Genomic DNA, 27,177 nt, shown 5'->3' on the forward strand with positions numbered 1-27,177 from the left:
TGTCTTCTTCTGTGGGTAAATCTGAAACAACATTTGCTCTTTCCTCATTTTCAACCATATGGAAATCTTCAACTTGCTGATCTTGACAAGTATCCTCTAAGATTTCTCTGTGCTGCTGAAATGGATTTTCATACAGAGCCTCCATGATCTCTTCATCCATGAAATTATCATATTCATAAAACTTTTCAAGGCTTTCAATAAAACTATATGCATGCTGGCAACAGTCTTGAACTAGATTTAATGATGGATAAGAGTCCTTATATCTTTCAATGAACATCGCATGAAAATTCTTTAAACAGTAAATACAAGCAGGCGGCAAACTTTCATACCATGATTGAGCTGCACCTTCGAGAGTGGCCAAGAATATCTTCATCAAGCAATCTTCAGGAAAGTCCACCTTCAACTTGCGAATATGCATATGAAATCTAACTAGATGTAAATCAGCATCCTTCTTACCATTGTCATTAAATATAGGCAGATTCCTTGACCAATCTACCTTTGGAATTTTATTTGGAAAACTGGGGATGTGATCTCGACTCAAGGGAGCATATCTTCTTGCAATCCGATCCATCTTGAAAATCTCAAAGCTACTAATCTCTCTGCAGTGAAGTCACCATGAAGCATTGGTCTCTGAAGTTTTAAGTGAAGGAGTTGCCAGTGAATGATTTCAGCCTTGCAAGTGTCTGATCGTTGTCCACTATCAACAATCAGATCTGAACTTGATACATGTACTGGGGTGAAATGCAAATGAAGTGGTCGTATTCACAAGCTCACGGAGATTGACTGAAGCAGCGTTTATCTACTAACGCTGATGTAAAACAAGAGCGTTTTCGAAGGCTACCTGGCGTAACTTCAGGCTCCGTCTAAGACTTATGAAATAACACGTCAATGAGCAAAGGATTAGATGTTCTCCCCAGTATGGTCGCCAGTATGTTAGCGTTTGAAATTTCACCTCAGGATGAAAAGGCAAATCTCAAAGCTACATCAGACCATTCAGCCTCGTAGCTAGCCCTACAGGGCAGGAGAAGGCTCTCTCCGGTCAATCTCAGCAAATCTTCAATGAGATGAGATGACCAATCAAAGGTAACATTGATATTAGGCTAGTAAACTGATTTGAAGGTTGATTTGGGGGTTTTTGGGTTTTTTGGTGGCAATTTGAGGAGAGGGCAATTTTGGGTGCGGGGATGGGACACAGTTTCTGCAGGGGGGTCTTTGGGGCGAGGTAGGAGCTTGTATTGATGTCATTAGCTGAAGTGGATGATCAGGAAGAAAGATAAGAAGGCCAAAGAGAGCAAACAATGGATTTGAATTCTCTTTAGACAGTAGAAAACATAGAAATTAAACAAATTTGAAAGCAGAGCATGGCAAGCATGAATTCTAACTTTATCACTTCATTTGTTTAATATGCAGCAGTATAGAAAGGAAATGAATCACATAACAAAGCTTACGATAACATGAAGAGACACACCATCAACAAAATGAGTCCACAAGAATCCCAAAGATGACTGCAAAACCCTGGTCTTCCTTAGCCAAAATTGCAGAGATACAAGTGAATAATACAGTGATAACTTCTCCCTCAAGAGTCCAACAATGAAAATGAGCAAAAGAGTGCATAATATAGATGATCTAACCTCTTTCACCACCTCTAGGGGTAGAGCTCACTATCCTAGGAGCTGTTTGAACAACTTCTAAACTAAGCACTACAAAATAGGCAGTCAAAACAACTTGCCTCTATAAACTTGGAAACCAGTTCATACAGTCAATTTTACCCTTTTACATGAGAGAAACTTCTAGAAGAGTAAAACAAGAGTAAAAGTATCTAAAAAGTGCCTCAAGTACAGTCAAAAGGACCACCATCGACCTCAGCAAGTCAAACTGGAGCTAAACTGCAAATTCTGGGCTGAACTGGTCAAATCTGGCACAAATTCCTCAACGGGTCATGCACTTTGGAGTCATGTTTGGAGGCCTTTCCTGTGTCAGAATGAGGTGCAGGATAGCTCGTTGGAAAGGTCGCTGAGTCGAACTTCCAACCCAACTGAAATTGTGGGATTTGGAGGTCAGTTTCCCAGTCAAAGGTTAATTCTTCCAAGACTACTTCTGCTGCTCAAAAAAGGGGCAGAAAGTCAAAATTTGGCTGTATTTTGACCTTTTGGAGGCCCAAAACTCCATGAAAACTCAAGGTAATGCATGGGCATATGTAACTTTGCATGAAAAATCCAAAAATTCTGAGTTTTTCCAAAACGGAGCTACGATGACAAAGGGTCTCACCGGGGGTGAGACCCGTTGAGGAGCCAAAACCTGTAAATTTCCAAAAATTGCCAAAATTACCCAAAATTCTCAAAAAATTTTGGGATTTGAGTTGTGGCTAGGCTATTGAGTGCCTTGATCCTTCAGTGAGGCCTCAGCCAAGATATGGAGGGGATCGGGCCTCTTTCTCCTTTTTTGTGCCTTGGTCAACTGCCTTGGATCCAACGATTGTAATTTTGACATTTCTCTAAAACCATGACACCTGTGCAAAAAGCGAAGGAGGTTTTTCTTCTTTGGCATGTTATGGACAAAAAAATCTCTCAGTTTTCCAAAATTCATCTTTCATAGCTCTGAAACATCATTTGAGTGCAACTTGTCCTGATGTGTGAAACAAGAGATTTTGTCGGAATGGAGCGAAATGAAGGGGATAGGGGGCTTCTAAATTCTTTGGGAAATTTTTGGAAGTAGGGAGGGATGTTAGGAAGCAGGGGAAAGTGGAATATCAGAGATTGAGTGAGGGGAAGGGGTCGAAAAGGGAAAAACACAGGCCAAACCTAGAAAATTGCCAAGTTGTAGCTAGAAACTAGGGTTTGTGCAAAAATGAGGAATTTAGCGGATCTAAGGGATGGGAAGTGTTTTATAAGGTACTTTAAGGATAGGGGAAGGTGTATGAACATCTGGATACAAGTTTTTCCGAGGATTTGACCGTCCAAGAGAAATTGGCTTCAAAACCCTAGGAGAGGGAAATGAACTTGCCAAAGCACAACTGAAGCATGAACAAGATGTAAAATGACTCATTAGACACTGACATGATAATGAAAACCCTCTGAATGATGATAGGCTCAGCTGAATGATGACATGGACTAACATTTGGGCAAACCCTAGACCTAATGCCTAGTGACCAAAGTTTGCTTGAAGACTCACTGAAATGACAAAATTTGACCTTGAAACTCTGAGACCACTTTGTAAGAGAATATTTGATCACTGTAGGAAGGCTGGAAAGACTGACACTAACAAGATGGAACAAAAAATAGAATGTAAATAAGAAAAGCTATTACACTCATGAAGATAGTGATGGACTTTCAAATAGTGATGAAGATGAAAAAGGTAATAATTATAGACTTTTAATGGCTTTTGAAGATGATGATTTCTTGGATGCTATAGATGAAGAAGGTCTTTATGAAGAGATTTCTAAACTCAAAATTTGTTTAGAAGAGAAAAATATGATTATTGATACTCTGCAATTCCAACTGGCTAAAAGGGAAAAACATCATGAAAAGCTAGAATGTGAAATTGTGGGACTTAGAAAAGAGATTGAGAAAACAAAATCTCTTAATCTTAGATCTGTTAAAGGATATAAAACTTTAGATGAGATTATCAAAGTGCAGCATTCTCCCTAATCAAGACAGGTATGGGATATAATGAAGAAGCATCTCAAGCGCAGAAGCCATCCACCTCCAAAAGTTATCTTGATGTAGCAAGGAGGAGTGAACAAATTGACAATCGATAACAAAGGCACAATGCTGCTCACCAGGTAAATCAGGGACATTTTACTTCAAGAATGAACAGAGATCACCAAGAAAATCGGGGGCAATCTACTTCAAGGACAAACAGAAGCTACAACAAACCACAGGTAAATCATTCTCAATTTTCCTCGAGAATGGATGTCAATGAAAACTACAATCATTTGGTCCGTAGGGTTGATAATTGCAGGAATTTCTTCAATGGCCAATGTTTCTCTTGTCATAACTTTGGACACAAAGCAACTCAATGTGTTTCCTACAAAACTATCATGACTAGAGAAGCTCAAAAACAGAGGAATATGATTGGGATCATGAAAAGGACCTACAATAACTTTTCTTCTCTTGAAAATGAAATAGAATGTTCTATTTTTAACAACTTCAGTCATGAAGATTCTAAATGCAGGAGTAGGTTTCTGCAGACAACTCAAAAGGAGTAAGCCTCAAATTCCAAAACATGGAGAATGAAAGAACCACAACCAGAAAGATGTGGTATAGCCTTATATGCAAAAGGGCAGGAAAATAAATGGTACATCGATAGTGGACATTCGAAACATATGACAGGTGATAAAGAAAAACTTCAGTCATATAGTTCCTTAGAAAAGGAGAAGAAGGTCTCATTCGGAAATGACACCCCTTCACTCATAAAGGTAAAGGTTTGTTCTTTTAAAAGAAAGGTCAAAGCAGGAAATTTTATGTATGTTGATGGCTTAAAGCATAATCTATTGAGTGTCAATCAAATGTGTGATCAAGGAAATGAAGTGATATTTTGATCAAATGGATGTATTTTCCGTGAGCTTGATACAGGAGAAACAATGATCAAAGGCATAAGGACTCAAAATAATTTATACATTCTCAAGGGAGGACAACAAAAATGCTATCTGATCAAGAATGATGAACACTGGCTATGTCATAGAAGATTCGGGCATCTAAGCTTCTCTCAGATAAGGAAAGCATGCAAATATCAGGCAGTTCGTGGACTTCCAGACATCAGAATTCTAGACAATACAATATGTAAATCATGTCAGTTTGGTAAGCAAACCAGGACAAACTTCCTTTAGAAGGAAGGATCATCTAGCAGGCCACTTGAACTTGTCCATACTGATGTGTGTAGTCCATCTAGGAAAAGGTCACCTCGAGGAGAAGAATATTTTATATTATTCATTGACGAGTTTTCAAGGATGTGTTGGATAGGACTTATGAAGCACAAAGACGAAGCCTTTGAAAAGTTCAAATCAATCAAAGCCTCGGTAGAGAATGAATCAGATCGCAGAATCAAATGCCTTAGGTCTGATCGAGGAGGAGAATATACCACGAATGAATTTTTCAATTTTTGTGAAGAACATGGAATAAGAAGGGCTGTTACACAAAAATATCATCACCATGATTATTTGTAGTCAGTATGGGTCTATCATCACTTGTACTGTCCTCCTAAGCAAGTCTAAGACCTCAGCTCTTCAAATCAAGCTTTGGAAGTGGGAGAAAGACATTAAAAATCAATGTAACTATGGTTCCGCACTTTCTCTCATGGTCACCTGCGGTCCCGAACCTTCTGTGTACAAAAGCTGCGTACCTACCCGCTCTGTTCCTAATGGTGTAGGTGCAGACCCCTGTGAAAGTCAAAAGGCACAATTTTTATCTTAAAAAACTCACTTTGGGTTAATTCTAGAGTTTTCTAGAAGGAATTTTGACGTGGATTGTTCGTTCTGAGGTGGTTCATGCATCCCAAAAGAGAAGGAGCTAATCCCTTGACTAAAGGAGCTATCCCTTTGAAGGAGGACCTTGTAACTTCCCTCCATTGCACTATAAATACAGGCATTGGGGTGAGGACTAGGGAGGTTAGAAGCTGAACATTTTGAGGGTAAATGCTGGTGAAATTGAGACTCTTTGGTTGAGCTTGAGAGGAGAGATCACATACCTCTTACTTCCATTGGAGAGTGAGTGAAACTTGTCAAAGTAGAGGAGACATCTTGTTGGATCCTGGGAGGAGCTTGTACAGCATCAAGGCAAAGGTTGTAAGGTTCTTCTTCTTTTGAATTAATACAATCAAACTCATTTTTCTCAACAAGTATCTTATGCTATTTGTTTCATGGACTCCTTGACTTTCATGTTAAATATGTTTTATGCAATTGGTTTTTCAGGTGCTATTTAATGTGTTTGCCTTGTTTGTGTTTGCAGATTCGCGAAAAGGAGCTCATTTGGATCAAAGGAGCGAGGGCATCCACAAGCTTGCGTTGGACTAAAGGTAGGACCTAAAAACCTTTGTTTTCTATTGTTTATTGAAGCATATTTAGAGAAAGATAGTGTCTGGTTGGTCTGCTTGTCGTTAGGTCTTCTTTAGATTCTAGGAAGGTCTATCTTGTCCGCAAGATCTACTCATTCCACGTGAAAAAATGGCGACCCCGCTGGGGACTTGATTGTTTTCTTTATCTATACTTTGACCTAAGAAACTATTTTTCCTGTTTCTGTTTTTGACTTGATCATTGTGGGATTGGGTGAATTTAGTTAGTTTTGAGTTGGTTTTTATTTTTAAAAGTTTTGGGAGAGGTATGCATCCTCTGAGTTAGGCACAATGCATACATGTACGCACTTTTCCTTTGTGCACAGAGCGTAGACGCACCTGTGTAAACAGGTCGCCTGCGTACCCTATCAAAAAATTGAAAAATTAAAAATTTTCCTCTTTTGATCAGTTTAGAATTTGTTTATAGGTTTTAGCCATTGCCTAGACCTGCTTGTTCCCTATCAAAAACTTTCCTTGGTTTGATTTCATTAGCATTAGGGTTTTAGGTGGAATTCCTAGGAATTTTGCTTGTTGGGTTTGTTTTTCGTTTTTGGTTGTGTAGTGGCTCTGAGCTTAGAAGCCCTAGGGACCTCAGATTACCTTGGTGTCTACTGGTCTTCTTTTGAGTCTGACAATTTATGAAATCTCCCCTTGTTGAGGAATTCGCTTTGATTTTTCTCATTTCAAAATTTCGAAAAAGCTTGTAGTTGAAAGTTTGGAATTTTCATTTTTACAAAAAGAAAACGAAAGATTGGTTGTTTTTTTACTAATTGTGATTCTGCATAAATTAGTCCTTAGCTCACATTTAGCTAAGTAAAACATCCTCAAAAACACTTTTAGTAGGCTTTGACTTCAAGTAGCCTTTTATAGTTTGTAGCTCTCAAAGTTAGTCATTTTCATTAGTTTTGAGTGTTTTATTTACAAAATATAAAAAAAAATCTCTTTTGGAAAAGTTTGTTTTTGTAATGATTGAGTGCTTTGAAAAGAAAATGGGAATTTGTGTGAAATAGCTAGTTGTCTCGTTTTTGAGTGCTTTGGAAAGGGAAAAGATCTTCTTTTAATTTGTTTAATTGAGAAATATTTGTGTTTACAAAGTATTTGCATTCTCAAACTCTTTCTTAATTTAGAAGTTCATCGAAGAGAAAATATTTTTGAAATCATCTTAGGTGCATCTTTTTAGTGATTTCGAGTCGAGTCTTTACACCACGAGTTTCATCTCCACCACCTCTTGACTTAAACAACAACCACTAAAATTAACGCTTAAAGTAAAATTCACTTAGTAACATTTAATTTCTAGGGCTCTGATACACCAACTTAGCTTAGGCTAGTGTCTTGGAGTAGGAGAGTAATTAACTCTCCAAGACAGTAAAAACAAACAAGTAGCTGTATCTTATGGTAGGAAGAAATCCAATTGTTGCATTTATGCTCTGGGAAAGCCTCTTAAAGGAGAAGCACGAGATCATGTCCGAACCAGTGTGGGAATCAATCCTTCCTCATTGGGAACGACGCCAGATATTCATGTATTAAAAACGGTAAGCCTCGGATTAACCATTGTCGAGGAGCCTCGGATCACTAGTTGGTAAACCTTGGATTATGTCAAGGAGCCTTCAAGGGGATTGAGCCTGCTACTCTGCCCTTGCATGCGTATCGGATCGTAGACTGTTCCCCCAGGTGTATTTGTCTCAGTTGGTAGCCTTAGTGACCATATTCTTTAGGATTCTTCCTAAGGTGACAGTGGTGGGAAGATCCCACTGTACCTGGAGCAGACGTCAGCTAGACTCACTTTGATTTTCTGGGGGGTTCACTTCACTCGAGATGGTTAAGTGGAGGAACTTGGTCCAGTCTATTCATTAAGCAGGTTGCCGGGGTAACTGTTCCAACTCCCATTTCTGTACTGAATTCTGTGACGTTGGATTTCATAACCAACTAGTGTTTTCGGTCCGAAAAGTTACTGTTTGTGTGTGTTTGATCTCTAGATTCATTAGGCGTGTGATTCAAATTGGTTTGGTTCTTTAGAGGCTTTAGGTGTTTTTCATTGAGATTTTATTTTGTTTGCGTGTGAAGTAGTTAAAAGTTTTTAACTGTGGCTGAATTACCCAGACAATCCCGTAGACTTCGGGGCCAGTCTCCTAAGTTTGTAACTGTGGCTGATTTTCAGAGGAAGTCCCGAGCCATCTTGAAGGCTTGAAAGTCCTCGTAACTCCTAGTGGCAGTAAAGTTGGGTCACCTGAAGAAGGAGAGTCTTCGTTGGTTGTTCATCCTGATTACCAAACTCTAGAAACAGGTTATAATCCTGAAGCTATTTCGGTTTCCGAACTTACTGGTAGCTTTTCATCGACTAGTGATATAGGCGAAGAACCTGAAATATCTGAACCTGTTACTCCAACATCGGGGTTTGTCTCTCCAACTTCTAGTGCTCCTAATTCACCTAGGGTAGAAAGAGTAATCACCGAAAATATTCCTTCTGGTTTGATATCTATTGAAGAACTTGCTCCGGAAGAAGAAGTAGGCATCCCTATCCCTGAAAATCAACCTGTTATTGATCTAAGGGAGTGTGAATAAATTTTTTACAGTCCACCTAAAATTACTACTTGGTATCTTTCTTTAACTAATTATTTGGAAAACCCAGCATTAAGTTTTTCACCACCTCATGCTCCTTATCATCCTAGGGGTTTTTATAATCCCGTAAATATGACAGGTCAGTCGTCCATGTTTACCCAATCGCCTGAATCCTTTTTGTACGGCGGTCCTTCTGTTCCCTCTAGGTATCAGTCACTTTTTGGTACTTTTTCGGGAGCATCTCCTCAACCCATTGAACAAGGGTTATTCACTGGAAGCAATGGTGCAAAGCCGTTGAGCGTAGAAGACATTCTTATGATGTCAAGTTCTATTCCCAATTCTCAACCTCAAGGTGGCCAATTACCGCCTGGGGGGCAGCCTCAATTAACACTTGGGGGGCAACCTCACGGTACACAATTTGCATCTAGGGGGCAACCTCAAGGACAATACATGCCTACGGTACAATACGTTCCTCAAGGTCAACCCCTGACTCAATATGTACCCCAAGGTCAACCCCAGTATCAATTTATACCTCAAGGTCAACCTCAGTATCATTACATGCCTCAGGGGTATCTACCCCAAGGTCAGTACTCGAACCAAGGTTTCCAACCACCCCAAGGTCAATCTTATGTTCAAGGGACGAGAAATGTACCTTTCAATTATCAAACCTACCCTCAACTCGGTTATGGTCCTCAATATTCTCAACCTGTTATGGGTCAGTACCCCGGAATGAACATAGTGTGGGATCCATCGCAAACTCAACAGGTGTTGCAGCCAAATGTACAATTGTCATCTCAAACTGGACAACCCTTAGTTTCTGGTTCACCCCAGCAACCTATCCAGTCTAATATTCAAACTTCTGTACGTTCGGTAGTTTCTCAGTCTCGGCCTACTGTGCCTCGTACTCCATCTCAAATGACTGCTGCGACTGCCGCAACATCTGTTCAATCTACCCCACCTACTTCTGGAGTACCGACAGCTCCGGTTTCTATTGTTCCTGTATCTACTCCTCAAACATCTTTACCACCATCTGGATCCACGATTCAAACTACGGTTCAGATTCCTATAGGACAACCTGGTTTAAGTACGGTTGTCACAAGTCAACCACAATTCACTTGTCAACCGTACCAGGGACAGTACCAATTCAGTCTTGCTGTCCAGCAGCCAGTTTATCAGTATCAACCATATCCTGGGTACACTTATCAACAACCTCAACAACCCCAGTACGGTCCGATTAATCCTGGTTTTCCAGGAGGATACAATATCCCGAACGGGATTCCTATTCCTAGTTATCATGGATATCCTCCTCCTGGGGCTGGTCTCATGACCCAGAGTTTTAGGGATCCTAATCAGTAGCTACCGTTTATCGCAACTTTGGACTTACCAGACTTGTTGCGCCTAACGAACGATCCAATTAATTATCTTCCGTTTTGGCCGCCAATGCCGAATAAGTTTCCCAGTGACATTCCCAAGTTCGAAGGTAAATCTGGAGAGGACCCATCAAACCATGTGATGACTTACCACCTCTGGTGTGCATCTAACTCCATCACAGATGATTTGATCCGTCTTAGACTTTTCCAGCGCACTCTAATTGGTCTCGCGGCCAAGTAGTACATTGAGTTACCGCGAGGCACTTTTTATAATTTTAGTCAGTTAGCTACCTCATTTTTAACTCATTTCCAGTTGCCAGTCCGATACGACAATGGCACAGAATTGTTAACTTCGCTAAAACAATCGACATCCATGTACATTTCAGATCATATTCATGAGTGGAGACGTCGACGACGTTTAGTGAAGGTATTTATTCCGGATCAAATCTTGGCTGAGTGGTTTGTAAAATCTTTGTTGCCAAGGATCACTGAAGATGTTGCTAAAGCCAGAGTTGTTATTGAGGAGCAAGTGATTGCTCAAGCACAGTACCTTGACTTGGTCTATACTCAGTCAGGTACGTTACACGAAAAGATCCCCGATCTTCCCAAGTCAAATCAAATCATTGCAGCTAGTTCGGGATCTCATGCCGCTGACGGTATGATTGGCACGGTTAACACTAAAAGTAAGAAGAAGTCTTCCAAGAATTCTTCTCCTATCATAACCTTGCCTGATTCCCCGACAGGAGATTCTTCTGCAGAGGTTTCCGCCGATATTCACGTTGTAGAATCATCTACGACTAAATCAAAATCCGATGGAAAGAAGAAAGGAAAGAAGAAGAATAAAACGGACAAAAGTTCAAAAGAGAAATCTGAAAAGGCGGAATCCAATGACGAAAAGCGCAAACGTCGTTATCCATGTCTCATTTGTGACGAAGAACATTTTACAAGAGACTTCCCTCATCGAGCAGAGGTTGCAAAGATCGTCAAAGGTTCCCAAACTCCTGTTGTTTTGAAGGATTCATTTCCAAATCAAGATAGCAAGATGATAGGTTCTTCCTCGAGTGCCAATGAAGAACCCATATTAATGATGTCCCATGTAAGGATTGTGAGTCGATCGCAAGATTATGGTAGTAAAAGTCCTGTTGATGGCAAAGAAGCAGAATCTTCTCATTCTAATCCACCAACCTCAGCTCCCGGTTCCGATTCACTACAGATCGAGAGACCTAATCCAGGCTTAGTAATCAAACCGCCCGCTAAGGGTATACTTCGAAAGTCAGCTTTAAATCCACATGCGAGAGCGACTCATAATTATAACATTGTTGAGGATTTAGCTGTTTCACCCTCAGCAATGTCGGCTTTGGAAGTGCTGCAATCATGCCCAACACAGTGTAAATTACTTTTGTCAGCTATAGGAGTTGCTGATGTTCAGGACCCGAACCTAATAATCTTTGATCTAGAAAATAGTACACCGCGTTTGCCTCATCAAATGGCTTTCAAGATTCCATTGATAGTAAAAAACAGGCCTATTCATCGGACTGTAATTGATGAGGGAGCCTCAATGTGTATTATGTCGATACAATGTTGGAGATCGCTTGGTTCTCCTTCACTAAATCAATTCCCAACAATTCTTAAGGCCTTTGATGGCTGTGGGTTTCATCCTTTTGGCATTCTACAGGATTTGCCTATAGGGGTTGAAGGAAAAACCGTTAGTCTAGATGTGGAGGTGGTTGATGCCCCTCTAGATTACAACCTTCTCTTGGGTCGAAGTTGGTCTTACGCTATGACAGCGGTCGTTTCATTGGTCTTTAGAGTCATAAAGTTTCCACATAATGGAAAGATCGTAAAAATAAACCAGCTAGCTTAATTTTCATCCGACCCAGCTGTTAGGACTCCACTATGTATCATTTTTGCTATATATTTTGACACCATTCTACTCTTATAACCATGAACTTCATTGTCTTTTTCATCTACTTTATCCCAAGGTATATAGAAACCTCTTCTTTATTATATGTTTAATCCGTTTTACATTTAATTCCAAAATACTCTTATATTTTATCATTAATTGAAGTGTATTGTTGCTAACACAAGTCTAAAGATCGCAGATAAGTTATATGCCTTGTTGGGAACAAGCGGCCGTTGCTGAGACAGCTGACTCCGTTGCTGGAACAGCTGACTCCGTTGCTGAAACAGCTGACTCAGTTGCTGAAAGAGTCGTCAAGCACGCAAATCCCGTTATGCGTAATTTGCGATTCTGGAAGAACTTTTTGTGGAATAGTAGCAGCAGCACGAAGACACGGTTACCTGGATCATCCTGAAGATAGCACTTTTATTGTCTCGGTTGTAACAGCATCTTTTTTTGAAAGAACAGAATAGTCCTGTTTTGGGAAAGAGAACAGAATCGAGATAATGTAGATTCGCTCTCATGTAAATTGTAAAAGATGTCTCCTCTTTAAAAAGAGGAGACATCATCATTAGAGGGGGGTTGAATTGTAAGTTACAGGAGAGTATTGTGTGAGAACTGGAGCTAGTCTCCTTCTGTAATGTATCAGTTACTTTGACAGATGAATAAAATCTTCTTTTGAGCATTCTAATTTAATTCTTTCTCCTGGGGAATCTTGTGAGAAGGAAAGGGCCCGCCTTCCTCACAAGATTCACCCTTTTGGTTCCTGTAGTTTGTTTAATTCTTTGTGTGTCTGCACTTCCCTTAATTCTGTTGTTGGACATTAGTTACACAGTTTTGTAATACTCTGTTTCTTTAGCACTACACGTATTGAATGCATGAATGAATGATGTTGGGAAGCATGTGCTAAAGATTCCTGCATAAAGGAATAGGGTCTTGCTCCCGTTGATTGCTTTCCTTTGCCTGCAGTGTGATTAGGAACAAGAGGACAAGTGTTGAAGGTTCCTGTTCATGAGAATAGGGTCTTGATCTCTTGAAGTTACTTTTCTTACAATGTGATTAAGTGTCAGGCATCAGGTGTTGAAGTTCCTCACCAAGGAATAGGGTCCTGTTCCTGCTATGGTTGAATGATTTATTTCCTTGTAGATTGATTTTCCTTTGCTGAATTGTAACTGTAACAGAGAAATCATTTCTGCTATAATTTAATTGACTTCAGCTTTGATTAAGCAGAGTGTGAATTAGTAGATTGATGAGATTAATAATTGTGTGTTCTCTTACTACAACATTGATTCTTCTTTTGAAATTGAGCATATCCAGTGCGTTATTATCTTTGAAATAAAAAGACCTTCTCGGGTTGACAATTTATGTGGAGCTTGAATTGTGAAAACAATTAAAGCGACCAACATTTTGGCGCCGTTGCCGGGGAAGGTAATTATAGATTTCAAAAGCATTCATCTTTTCTTTTTTTAATGTGCAGATTGTATGAGAGGACGCGGAAACCAGAAGAAAAATAACCGCACAGGTGGCAAAGGCTGGGGAGGACGAAAAACTTTTATCGACGAGATTGTATCAAAGGCTGAATCATCACAAAGATTAAGTTCTCGAAAATCAAAATTTCAGCGTTCCCCTCAGTCAGATTACAAAACAGAGGAAGTTGTGGGTCCTGAAAATACAGAAGAACCAGCAGTCAGTACTGAAGAGTCAGAGGAAAGTGTTAGCAGATCAGCAGAGCACATTGAGGAAATAGTAGAAAGTGTTGGACGACCGGTAGAGAACATTGAAGAACCAATAGAAGATTCTGACGATCGAGAAAGTGTAGTAGGAGGGCCAACAATGGAAGATAACAATGATGCTTTCTTTGGAGGAGGACGTGCAGGTCCTGAAGAAGAAAGAAGAGATGAAAATTCCCTCTCTACCTTGGGATTTCCTATCAGTGATCTCCCTGCAAGAACAATGAAAAATATTCCATTGTCTGCTTTACCTAACTTTCATGGTTTATCCACTGAGGATCCTGATGAATTTCTTTTTGAATTTGATATATTATGCAGAAGTTACGATTATGTTACTAATGCTCAAAAGTTGAAACTGTTTCCAGCCACCTTAAAAGGAAATGCTTTAAGATGGTTCATGAGCCTTGGAAGTCAGGTAATCACAACATGGGAGCAGATGAAACAAAAATTTCTGCTTAAATATCAATACTACTGCCGGACGAGAGAGAAGAAGGATGAACTATTCAATATGGCACAAAAGTCGGATGAGAGTCTGGAGGACTACATAGAAAGGCTGCAGTACAACATACAGAGATCTGATCATCCGGATATAAGTAAGGAAATTCGTAAAACAATACTACTTAGAGGTTTAAGGGACGATTGTTTAAATATGTTAAATATGCTTGCTAAGGGAGATATATCTAAGGAATCATATGATGAGATTTGTGAACTTGCTAAGACGTGCTCTAGGGGAGCTGCAAGAAACAGAATAAGAGATTCCACCTATTTAAGAGTGCAGAAATCAACCAATGGAGGAGCAACAAGAGCAGAAATAGGTAATTTACTTGAAGAATTTAAAACCGAAATGTTAAGTTCTTTTGCTTCGCAGATTGACACTTTGCAGGTTAAAAAGAAGCAGGCCGAAGCAGAAGCAACTCTGGCTGTCTTTTGCCCGAAATGCAGAGACAAACATCCACTAAGGGAATGCCCAAGAGACAAAATACCAATTTGCACCCTTTGTGAGAAAGATCATGAGACAGAACAATGTCCATCTCTACCAGGAATAAAAGCAGCGTTGCAGCCAACGGAAGAAGAAGCTGAAGCAGTTTACCTGCTAACTCAAAGAAGACAATGGCAACCAAAAGGACAAGGTATGAACTCTAGTATGCCATTTAATCGTTGGAACAATTATTCTGCTTTTGGCCAAACAAGTTACCCCCCCTTCAACCAAATGCAATACCCACCCTTCAATCAAATGAATTTCCCACCCATGCAAATGCAAAACCCTCCCTTTGTTGATCCTTCAATGTGGACTCCTTGGCCTCCACAACAACCATCTCCTTTCAATCCTTGGAATCCAAATTGGAATAGTCAACCACTCCCGTATCCAAACCAATTGCCTCAATTCCAAAAACCACTCCCTCTGCCATCAAATGCTATGCCAAATAACCAAATGAGACCCCAACTACCCTTGCAACCAAATCCTAACCCCAATAATAAAGTTGTGCAAGTCATTGATATTCAGAATCAGTCTATATTTCCTACTATGCAATGTAATGATATTCATTTGAGATCTGGAAGAATAGTAGAGCCTATTATTGATGACATAACTTCTTCTGATTCAGATAAAAATGAAACCGAGAAACAAAAAGAAGCTCAACCACCTCCTAACAAAAATGTTGAAATAACAGAACCACCATTCCCCGAGCGTTTGGTTTTAACCAAAACAGCTGAAACACCTGCTTTTAATTTTATAGGGGAATTGCAAAATTTGTATATTAAAATTCCACTTTTACAAGCATTAAGAGATGTACCAATTTATGCCAGAACATTAAGGGATATTTGTGTTAAGAAACCTGGTAGGAAAACCAAGGATCCCCTTACAGTACATGTGATGGGAGACTTGTCTACATTAATGTCCGGAAAAGCTCCTCCTGTAAAATATGGTGATCTCGGCCATCCTACTGTCACAGTTCAGATTGGTAAAACAATGATTCCCCGAGTTCTGGTAGATCTAGGTGCAACAATTAATATAATGACTCTTGAAACTTCACAATTGTTACAGCTGAATAATACAATCAGAGATACACCCACCATTTTAGAGTTAGTTGACCGTTCCACAATTAAACTGGAAGGAATTGTTGAAGATCTACTTAGTTCAGTTGAATCCTTGAAATATCCAGCTGATTTTGTTGTATTGCAGACTAAAACAAAGCTGGGGGGACATCCCTTAATTCTAGGAAGGCCATGGCTGGCCACAGCTGATGCATTTATTAGTTGCAGATCTGGTTCAATGACAATTTCTAATGGTTATGAAACAAAACAGTTAACTCTTTATCCTCATGCTACGCCAGTAGTTAATAATGAAGATTCTATATGGATGGATTATGATGATAATGTTGTTCAGCCTATTCTAACTATAGGACAAGCTTTAACTCTTAAAGACAATACAGAGGATGAGATAATCAATAATTTTATTTGTGAACCTTCTTCTATCATTGCTGAAACACACAATCAACTAACTGCAATTTTTGAAACTGATGCACAAGAAAAGATTGAATCTGAAGATTCATCTCAGACTTTAACCACGATCTCATCTAAAAGCATAACAGTCGAAATTGAACCCGGCAAGACATTAAACATAAATCCTGATTTAACAGATGCTGAAACACAGCAATTAATGAAGTTATTGCATGAATATAAGGAGGCATTTGCCTGGGATTACACAGATATGAAAGGTATTTCTTCTGAATTATGTACTCATCGAATTTACATTAAAGAGGGATGCCGACCTGTTTGTCAACCCCAAAGACGAATGAATCCTAATTTACGAGAAATTGTTAAGGAAGAACTTCAAAAATTGCTTAATGCAGGATTTATATACCATATCTGACAGTGAATGGGTTTCCCCATTAGTAATTGTCCCTAAGAAAAACGGGAAATGGAGGGTATGTGTCGACTATAGAGCTTTAAACAAAGCTACTCAAAAGGATCACTTTCCCTTACCCTTCATTGATCAGGTGTTGGACAGTCTTGCAGGGAAGAAATTCTTTTCTTTTCTAGATGGATTCAGTGGGTATAATCAGATAAGAATTGCACCCCAAGACCAAGACAAGACCACTTTCACCAGCCCCTGGGGAACCTTTGCCTATAGAGTTCTTCCATTCGGGTTGTGCAATGCACCAACAACTTTTCAAAGAGCTGTTATAGGAATTTTTTCCGATATGCTGAATGATTCTATGGAAATATTTATGGATGATTTTACCCCTTATGGTGTGTCTTTCGAAGAAGCATTACAAAACCTTGAGAAAGTACTTAAAAGATGTATTCAAGCTCACCTCTCCTTAAGTACCGAAAAATGCCATATGATGATGAGTGAAGGAATAGTGCTTGGACATTTTATTTCATCTCAAGGTATTCAGGTAGATCCATCTAAAATATTGGTCATTCAGAATCTTTATGTTCCTAAAACTCAAACTGATGTGAGAAGTTTTCTAGGACATGCTGGTTATTACAGGAGATTTATTAAAGATTTCTCTAAAATAGCTTCTCCATTATTTGTATTGCTTATGAAAAATGCTGAATTTAAGTGGACTAATTCTTGTCAGAAAGCTTTTGAAGAACTGAAGCATCAGTTTTCTACTGCTCCTATTTTGAGGGGGCCTGATTGGAATATTCCTTTTCACATATCTTCTGATGCTTCAGACATTGCTATTGGAGCGGTTTTGAGACAAGAGGAAAATCATCTTCCTTATGCTATATACTTTATCAGTAAGAATATGACCCCTGCTGAGCTTAACTATACAGTTACCGAGAAAGAATTTCTTGCAGTAGTCTATGCCATTAATAAATTCCGACACGATATCACTGGTTATTCTATTTTTGTGCACACTGATCATTCAGCTATTAAATATTTAATGAACAAATCTGTCACGAATGCTAGAGTTACCAGATGGCTATTACTATTGCAGGAATTTGATATCACAATTGTAGATCGGCCTGGTAAAGAAAATGTGGTGGCTGATTTCCTTTCACGGTTAAAAACTGACAATGATATTCCAGTAGATGATAGTTTTCCTGACGAATATTTGTTTGCAGTTTCTGCTCACTCTCCATGGTATGCAGATATTGCTAATTATTTGGTTGCAGGAAAACTACCAGCACACCTGTCATATAGAGAAAAGAGAAGAATTGTTCAACAAAGTGCCAGGTACAGCTGGATAAGCGGGTGTCTTTTCTATACTGGGCTTGACCAGGAGATCCGAAGATGCATTAGGGAAGATGAAGTGTATGACATATTGAAAGCTTGTCATGATGGCCCTTGTGGAGGCCATTTCGCTGATAAGAGAACAAAACACAAAATTCTGAGGATGGGTTACTATTGGCCCTCATTATTCAAGGATGCAAAGAAATATGTAAGGGCTTGTGACAGCTGCCAGAGAATGGGTCAACCCAATCATAGAGACCAAATGCCATTAAACCCCCAGGTAGTTTCTGAACCATTTGAAAGATGGGCCTTGGACTTCATAGGACCCATTAACCCTCCATCCAATCAAAGAACCTATATATTAGTTTGTACAGACTATATGACTAAGTGGGTGGAGGCCAAAGCACTTATTAGAGCCAATGAAGAGGCTGTCCTAGCTTTCTTATTTGAAGAGATTTTCACTAGATTTGGAATTCCTAGAGAGCTAGTTACTGATGGAGGACCTCCATTCAATTCTCATGGTTTTAAATCTACCCTTCACAAATATCATATTCAACATAGAATGACTACACCATACCACCCCCAGGCCAATGGGCAGGTGGAAAGCACAAACAAAGTTTTAGAAGCCATTCTAACTAAAACAGTGAAGGACAACCGAAAGGATTGGTCCCAAAGGCTCCCTGAGGCATTATGGGCTTACAGAACTACTTGGAGAAACACTACAGGTTTTTCTCCCTATGAATTGGTTTATGGTAAAAATGTTGTTTTTCCTGTGGAATTTGAAATTAAAACTTTAAGGACTGCTTTAGCTGTTAATCTTGATTTGACTGATGTGCAGACAGCTAGATTGCAGCAGCTTCTGGAGTTGGATGAAAAGAGATTAGATGCCATTCATCAAACAAACATGATACAGCAACAAAGGATGAAGTGGCATGACAAAATTATCAAACACAAGCAGTTCCAAAAAGGTAATTGGGCCTTGTTGTATGACTCTCGGTTTGAAAATTTTCAGGGTAAGCTACGTACACGCTGGCTTGGACCATATGAAGTAGATGATGTTTTTCCAAACGGAACGGTAAGACTTGTAACAATTGATGATGCTAAAACACCTCTACTAGTCAATGGCCATAGGCCCCGTCTATATTAGCGCCCTGTTTCTAAAGAGGATTTCAAGACTGCTTGTATGACTGATATTCATTATCTTTTTCTAGGGGAGTCTTCTGCTCCTCACAGCACTTAATTTTCTGCACTATATTTTTAGTATTATATTAGATTTAGCACTAATAATCCCTGTCAAGGATTGGCATATTACAATTGAATTTTGCAGATTCTGGAAAAAGCAATAAGGAGGACAGATTCATCATGAGAAGATCTGAAGCTTTAATCACAGAAGCTTGTTCCCATCATTTTACCCTTTTTCCTAAGCAATATCCCTCCACACCCACATTATTTCCATTTTTTTCCATTATTCCCACTCCCACCATCTCTGAGATATCCTCCTTCAGTCAGTATTTCCCACCCCTTACTGCTGAAATTACCCCCTATCAAATATTTTCTCCATTTACAGACCTAAGTCATTTATCCCATTTCTCTGATTTTTCCCGTTGCTGAAACACCTGTTTCAGCAACGTATCATTGATTTTTCCCGTTGCTGAAACACCTGTTTCAGCAACGTATCGTTCATTTTTCCGTTGCTAAAACACCAGTTTCAGCAACTTGTTATCATCAAAACAGTATTTCTCTTTGCTGTTATATAAGCTTTTTGGTTCTCCACGATTATACTTCAGATCCTTTTGGCGAAAAATTATTCAGCACGTACCAGATTCAATTACACTCCTGTTCTAAACTTCAGAGAAATCTACAGATTCTTCCATGTACATTAAGCTATTTTGAAGCAACCGACACTTCGAATTATTAAACCAAAGGTAAAAATGTAAGGTATGAGGTTTTAATGTAATTCGGTTAAATCATATTAAAGAGAGGATTTCATTCATAATGAGTACATATCTTCACACGTCCAATCATTATTACACCATACGTAGGGGGGGGAATTCCAAAAATAGAACAATCATTTCGCATTAACCAAGCCTCCGTCCCTTGTCATATCTATTTCTGCCGTCATTTAGACCATGCAGCCTTTGTTACAACAACTAGCGCGATCAGGGTCTGTGTTTACTGTGTCGGTGCCTCTGCGGATAACTCAAAACTACAGCCATGGGAGGGTCGGCCGTTAGACATGAGCCCGGCTCCATAAGTCTTCTTCAATTGTTTCCCGAAGTCTATCAGATTTTCCAACAAGCGGGATGGACAGTATATTTTGAAAGGTTGGGGGAATTTAACCAGGAACAAGTCTTAGAGTTTGCACAAAACCTTCAAGACGATTTTTCAGTGGTCCAAGGGGTTCACATTTCAGTGACAGAGGATGACATAGTCCAGGTATCAGGGTTGCCAGCTGAGGGTACTCGCTGGTTCAGCAGGAAGCCGGTTGTTCTCAACGCGCAACAAGAATTTCTACACCCAGATGAGCAAGTGGAACCCAGAGGCCGCGGGGTTAGTCTGCACTCACTTCCTCAACCATGGCCATCAGTGGCAGAGTTCATCAAACACTACTTAACGTGTGAGGGGCGTTATCAGGTAGTGTACAATCATGATTTCGTTTTGATGAATCATTTGAGGAATGGACGACTGATTAATATCCCCTATTATCTACTTGGTTGTATTAAAAACATGTCTTATTATTGTAAACGAGCTAAATTCCCAATGTTATCCCTTACCCATCACCGTTTATGCCAGTTGTTGATACAGAGGGGTTTTGCTCAGCAAAATCCCCCTCTGCATGCCCCACTCCCAATTCCCCAGCCGCCTGAAATTCCCCAGCCGCCGGAAATTCCTCAGCAGGCCCAAACGCCCCAACCACCCGAAAGTTCTCATGATATTCCGGAAATTCCTCATGAAGAACAACAGGAAGAGATTCCACATTCCCCAGTTGACCCAACCCCGAGCTCGCCTCATTTAGCAGAGCCAACTGTCCCCACTATTTCGGTCCCTAGTGACGACTCTCTAACACCCCCTTCCCCACCCGCTAATAAAAAGAAGAAAACCCCAACAGTCGCAGTCTCCAGACCACGGACAAGGTCCACATCTCAAATTCTTACCTCTCCGAAAAACCCTGTCCCCAGAAAGAAACCCTCCCTTTCAAAGAAAAGGAAAGGCAGTGATTTTGCTGCCTTCCTACCAAAAAGAAAAATGAAAACGACTGTTGAGACAAAATTCACCTCCATTTCCCCTGACCCTGCCACTATTCTATTAAAACCTTTATCCCCATCCCAAACCTCCCAAACAGTCTCATCCAGAGGCACTGCCACACAAGAACCAGTGCCCCGGGATAATACGACATTGTTTATGGCTGAAGAAGTGACTGCTCCACAAGAACCAGTCACTTGCCCAGTGACTGAAACACAAGAACCAGTCACTGAGGTACAATAATACACCAAGCAGGACGATAGTGGGAGATCATCAGTGGCTGAAACACAAGAACCAGTCACTTGCCCAATGGCTGAAACACAAGAACCAGCCACTGTGGCACAAGAACCCATCACTTGCCCAATGGATGAAACACAAGAACCAGCCACTGTGGTACAAGAACCAGCTACGACTGTGCATCAACAAAATACCCCAACAGAGTCAACCAGCACACAAGGGTTACATACTATGACATCTCTATTGGAGGAAAATGAATTCCTGAAGTCTGAATTAGAAGCTTACAAGAATGAACTAACCATGGCTCGAGAGGCTTTTGAAAGAGAACTGAATCTCCATACATTAGCACACGTAGCCTCAATGCAGAATAAGGAGCCATGCAAGGAATACATGTGCCAGGAGTGTGGCAGCATTTACCAGGATGCAGGCTACAAAATAGTCAAAATTCAATTATCTGAGGCATCTACGTCAGATGGAATAAAAGAGGAATGCCCTACTGCTCCACAAGAACCAGTAGGGCCCTCTATAAAGCAAGAAGAAGAAATCAAACCTCAGATATCCCGTCCTTTGCAGGTTAATGCAGCCATCCAGACAGAGGAAACAACGTCCCAACCCACTACTTCTGATGCCAAGACACAGACTCTGCCATGGAATCAATTGGAACAGATGAACAAATGGAAGAAGCAATATGCTGAAGAACAAGATATAATATTACGACAGCATAAGTTACAATGGCAGAACCATGTATATGCCAACTGGGATAGTTGGGATCAAATAATACAACAGCACAGGGAGTACAAAAAGGAAGCCAAGGAATCTAAGGCAAAGATAGCCTTGATGTTTTCATTAGTCCAGAAGTTGATGGCTACGCGCAAACCCTCTGTAAACTACTCTCTCTTTCTTTCTGAACGATTAGTTTATTTCCAATTAAAAGCAATAGCAAATGGCAGACCATATGAATTAATGACTTCAGAGAAATTTGTTGAGACCTTTAAGGAGGCCCCCGAGAGTGACCAGCATTTGCTGTGCGAACTCTACCTTCATAATGAGGCCATTCCCGAAAATAGAAAAGTTAATCTTATTCCAATTGCAGGAGATATACAAATCAGGGCATTTGCTTCATTTTTGTCTAACCAGCTCACTTGGAAAACTGTGTTCACTGCAAGAAGTCATAATGAGGAAAATAAACTTCTGTGGATTAGACTAGAGCCTTTAGGCCCAGCCATGTTCATAGCACAATATTATGAATTCTTACAGAAGCCAGGAATGCACGAGTACATGGAGCAATTACAGGCTTCAATACTTTTTAAGTGTCAACAACACATTAGAATGAAGGGTACTGCTGCATTGAAGGCCAATGATATGTTTTGGCAGCAGTCATGTAAAGAAAGACATGATTATCACCCTTTTAACCCTCACAATCTTCAAGCTGCATTATCCAGGGTCCCTAAGTACATTGGTTGCGTTCAACATTGTGGAGTAAACTGGATCGGGTATCATTTCCGTTTTCCAATTTTATGGCTGCCATCAGACAAATATCAGTGTCATTACTAGTTGACGGACAGAGAGGAAGCCTCGGCATGGCAACATTTGCAGAACAACAGCGGATTCAGAGCTCCTACAGATGCCACCTTCTCCAGCTACTGCTTGAGTAATTTGCATGCTCAGTCCCAGTACTCAGACTCTGATTCAGACTAGGGGTTGCCTGAGGACATGCAACATTTTTAGCTGGGGGGGGATGTTAGGACTCCACTATGTATCATTTTTGCTATATATTTTGACACCATTCTACTCTTATAACCATGAACTTCATTGTCTTTTTCATCTACTTTATCCCAAGGTATATAGAAACCTCTTCTTTATTATATGTTTAATCTGTTTTACATTTAATTCCGAAATACTCTTATATTTTATCATTAATTGAAGTGTATTGTTGCTAACACAAGTCTAAAGATCGCAGATAAGTTACATGCCTTGTTGGGAACAAGCGGCCGTTGCTGATACAGCTGACTCCATTGCTGGAACAGCTGACTCCGTTGCTGAAACAGCTGACTCAGTTGCTGAAAGAGCCGTCAAGCACGCAAATCCCGTTATGCGTAATTTGCGATTCTGGAAGAACTTTTTGTGGAATAGTAGCAGCAGCACGAAGACACGGTTACCTGGATCATCCTGAAGATAGCACTTTTATTGTCTCGGTTGTAACAACATCTTTTTTTGAAAGAACAGAATAGTCCTGTTTTGGGAAAGAGAACAGAATCGAGATAATGTAGATTCGCTCTCATGTAAATTGTAAAAGATGTCTCCTCTTTAAAAAGAGGAGACATCATCATTAGAGGGGGGTTGAATTGTAAGTTACAGGAGAGTATTGTGTGAGAACTGGAGCTAGTCTCCTTCTGTAATGTATCAGTTTCTTTGACAGATGAATAAAATCTTCTTTTGAGCGTTCTAATTTAATTCTTTCTCCTGGGGAATCTTGTGAGAAGGAAAGGGCCCGCCTTCCTCACAAGATTCACCCTTTGGTTCCTGTAGTTTGTTTAATTCTTTGTGTGTCTGCAGTTCCCTTAATTCTGTTGTTGGACATTAGTTACACAGTTTTGTAATACTCTGTTTCTTTAGCACTACACGTATTGAATGCATGAATGAATGATGTTGGGAAGCATGTGCTGAAGATTCCTGCATAAAGGAATAGGGTCTTGCTCCCATTGATTGCTTTCCTTTGCCTGCAGTGTGATTAGGAACAAGAGGACAAGTGCTGAAGGTTCCTGTTCATGGGAATAGGGTCTTGATCTCTTGAAGTTACTTTTCTTACAGTGTGATTAAGTGTCAGGCATCAGGTGCTGAAGTTCCTCACCAAGGAATAGGGTCCTGTTCCTGCTATGGTTGAATGATTTCTTTCCTTGTAGATTGATTTTCCTTTGCTGAATTGTAACTGTAACAGAGAAATCATTTCTGCTATAATTTAATTGACTTCAGCTTTGATTAAGTAGAGTGTGAATTAGTAGATTGATGAGATTAATAATTGTGTGTTCTTTTACTACAACATTGATTCTGCTTTTGAAATTGAGCATATCCAGTGCGTTATTATCTTTGAAATAAAAAAACCTTCTCGGGTTGACAATTTATGTGGAGCTTGAATTGTGAAAACAATTAAAGCAACCAACACCAGCCTCTTCGGAGAGTATTCAGCATGTCGGTAAAATGACTATCCCATATAAGGATGTTGGAGTAGGATTAGTTAAAGATGCTGGTTTACTGAGAACTTTTCCTTTTCCTCCAATCAACGCATCATCTTCATTTGCAACCATTCATATGATTACATCAGACACTATGTTTTATGACGATCCTTGGATCGTTCCTTCTGAATCTGAAATAGACTCATTTGGTAATTCCATGCCTTTGAGTCCATATGAAATTGCCTATGAAGCCGTGCACTCTTTTTCCGCCACATGTTCAACCGAAAATGACTTAATGAATGTGGTCCATGAGGAATCACTTTTCACATCAACCTCAGATTTAACTACGTTTTCTGAACTTGTTCACTCTGATGAGCAAATTCGTGAAATCCTATGTGTAGATGATTTACCATGGGAAGATCTCCATCACAGATCTTCGTTTTTACCTGAGGATGATCGTTTTGAAAATGATTTCTCATAAATCTTTACGACTGAATATGTCAAGGAACCTCAAATCCAATGAAACATCCCGATTCAAAGTTAAATTTGGGAAACATCTCTCGAACTATTCCCATTGACATTTAGGTTAAGCCCAGAATTGTTGAGAACATTCATATAGGTGCCTCGTGTACAGATGACGAAATCCAATTATATAAGGCCCTATTTCAAGAATTCTGCGACGTGTTTGCCTGGTCCTATGAGGAAATGCCAGGAATTGATCCTGTGATTGTTGTTCATGAGATCAAGACTTACCCGGATGCTAAACCCGTCTGACAACGTTTGCGTGAGATTCACCCACGAAAAGCTGCTGCAATTAAAGCAGAAGTTGAAAAACTGTTGAAAGCAGGTTTCATTTATCCGATCCCGTTAACGGATTAGGTATCGAATATTGTTCCGGTTAACAAAAAACAGGGAACAATAAGAATATTCATCGACTATAGGGACATTAATCGAGCTTGTCCAAAGGAAAACTACCTAACTCCCTATATCGATCAAATCATTGATGATTGTGCCGGCAGTGAAATATTTTCCTTTATGGACGGTTTTTCCGGATACAATCAAATCAATATTCTACCTGCCGATCAACCGAAAATGGCTTTCATTTGTCCATGGGGGACATTTTCTTATTGCAAATTACCTTTTGGGCTCAAGAATGGCGGAGCAACTTTTCAAAGGGCGATGTCTTATGCGTTTCATGACATCAAACACATTGTGCAACCATATCTCAATGATTTGCCTGCTCATTCATTACATCGAGCTGATCACCTCATCCACTTACATGTAATCTTCATGAGGTGTAGGCATTATTGTATTCGGTTGAACCCACATAAATGTGTGTTCTGTATAGAAACGGGTCGATTGCTAGGATTTGTAGTTTCGAAAGATGACATTCGCGTTGATCCCTTGAAGGTCGAAGCTATTATCAATTTGCCTCCTCCTTCGAGTCTTTGCCAACTCCAAAGTTTGCAGGGGAAAGCAAACTTTTTACGACGATTCATTCCTAACTACGCTGAGGTTACAAAGGGTTTTACATGGTTGTTGAAACAAAATACTCAATTTTCTTGGGATGAGATAGCTCAGAAATCTTTTGATGCACTCAAACACGCGTTGACCCATGCACCGTTGTTGCATCCTCCCAACTACAACCAGGATTACTTTTTGTATCTCGCCGCCTCCCATTCCACCATTGGAATGGTCTTAGTTCAGGAAGATGAATTCAGAATGGAACATGTGATATATTACCTTAGTCGAACGTTAAATCCAACTGAGCTAAAATACTCACATGTGGAGAAATTGGCATTGGCAGCCGTTCAAGTTGTACAACGTTTTCGTCACTACATTTTACTACGTAAAACTACAGTCATTTCGGATTGCAACCCTATGATCTACATTTTGACCAAACAATTGCTAAGGGGAAAGTACTCTAAATGGATCGTTATCCTGAAGGAGTTCGACTTGGAGTTTGAGAAATCTAAGTCTAAGAACTCTTTAGTTTTTGCAGAGTTAATGTGTGACTTCCCGCGTGCTGACACGGAAACTGTGGCAGAGGAGCCCATTGCGGACAAATCTCTGTTTATAATCAGCACTTTAGATCTGTGGTATGGGGATATCATCGTCTATCTCCAGACCCAATCCTTTCGGTCAGAAATTTCAAGGTCTGAACGTCAGAAAATTCGCTTCCAGTCCCAACAATTCAAAATTATTAGAGATACCCTTTATCACCGTGGGGCGGATTCTATTTTTTGACGTTGCTTAACTCATGAAGAGGCTAAAAGGGTTCTAAAGGACTTTCACTCTGGAGCATGTGGCGGTCATATGTCTGGGTATGCCACAGCCCAAAAGATATTGCGCGCTGGCTACTTCTGGCCGTCTTTATTTAAAGATTGTATTACGGTGGTCCCAAAATGCCACAACTGCCAGATTTTTTATCGTAAGATGCGCACTCCACTCGCTCCTCTCCACGCTATAATTGTCGTTGGTCCTTCTGCCAAATGGGGTATCGATTTTATTACTTGTAACCCTCACTCGGCCGGGGGGCATGCATATATCATCCTTGCGGTAGATTATTTTACTAAGTGGGCCGAGGTGATGCCTACATTCGAGGCATATGGCAAGACAGGTGCAATTTTCATGTTCAATCATATAATTGCTAGGTTTGGTGTCCCACAAGCGATAATCACTGATCATGGACGTCATTTTCGAAACGTTATGATGACCGAACTTACAGGCT

This window comes from Pinus tabuliformis, chromosome 7, assembly GCF_031772625.1.
Source record: "Pinus tabuliformis cultivar Carrire ecotype Pingquan chromosome 7, CPIR1, whole genome shotgun sequence".
Classification (NCBI taxonomy): domain Eukaryota; kingdom Viridiplantae; phylum Streptophyta; class Pinopsida; order Pinales; family Pinaceae; genus Pinus; species Pinus tabuliformis.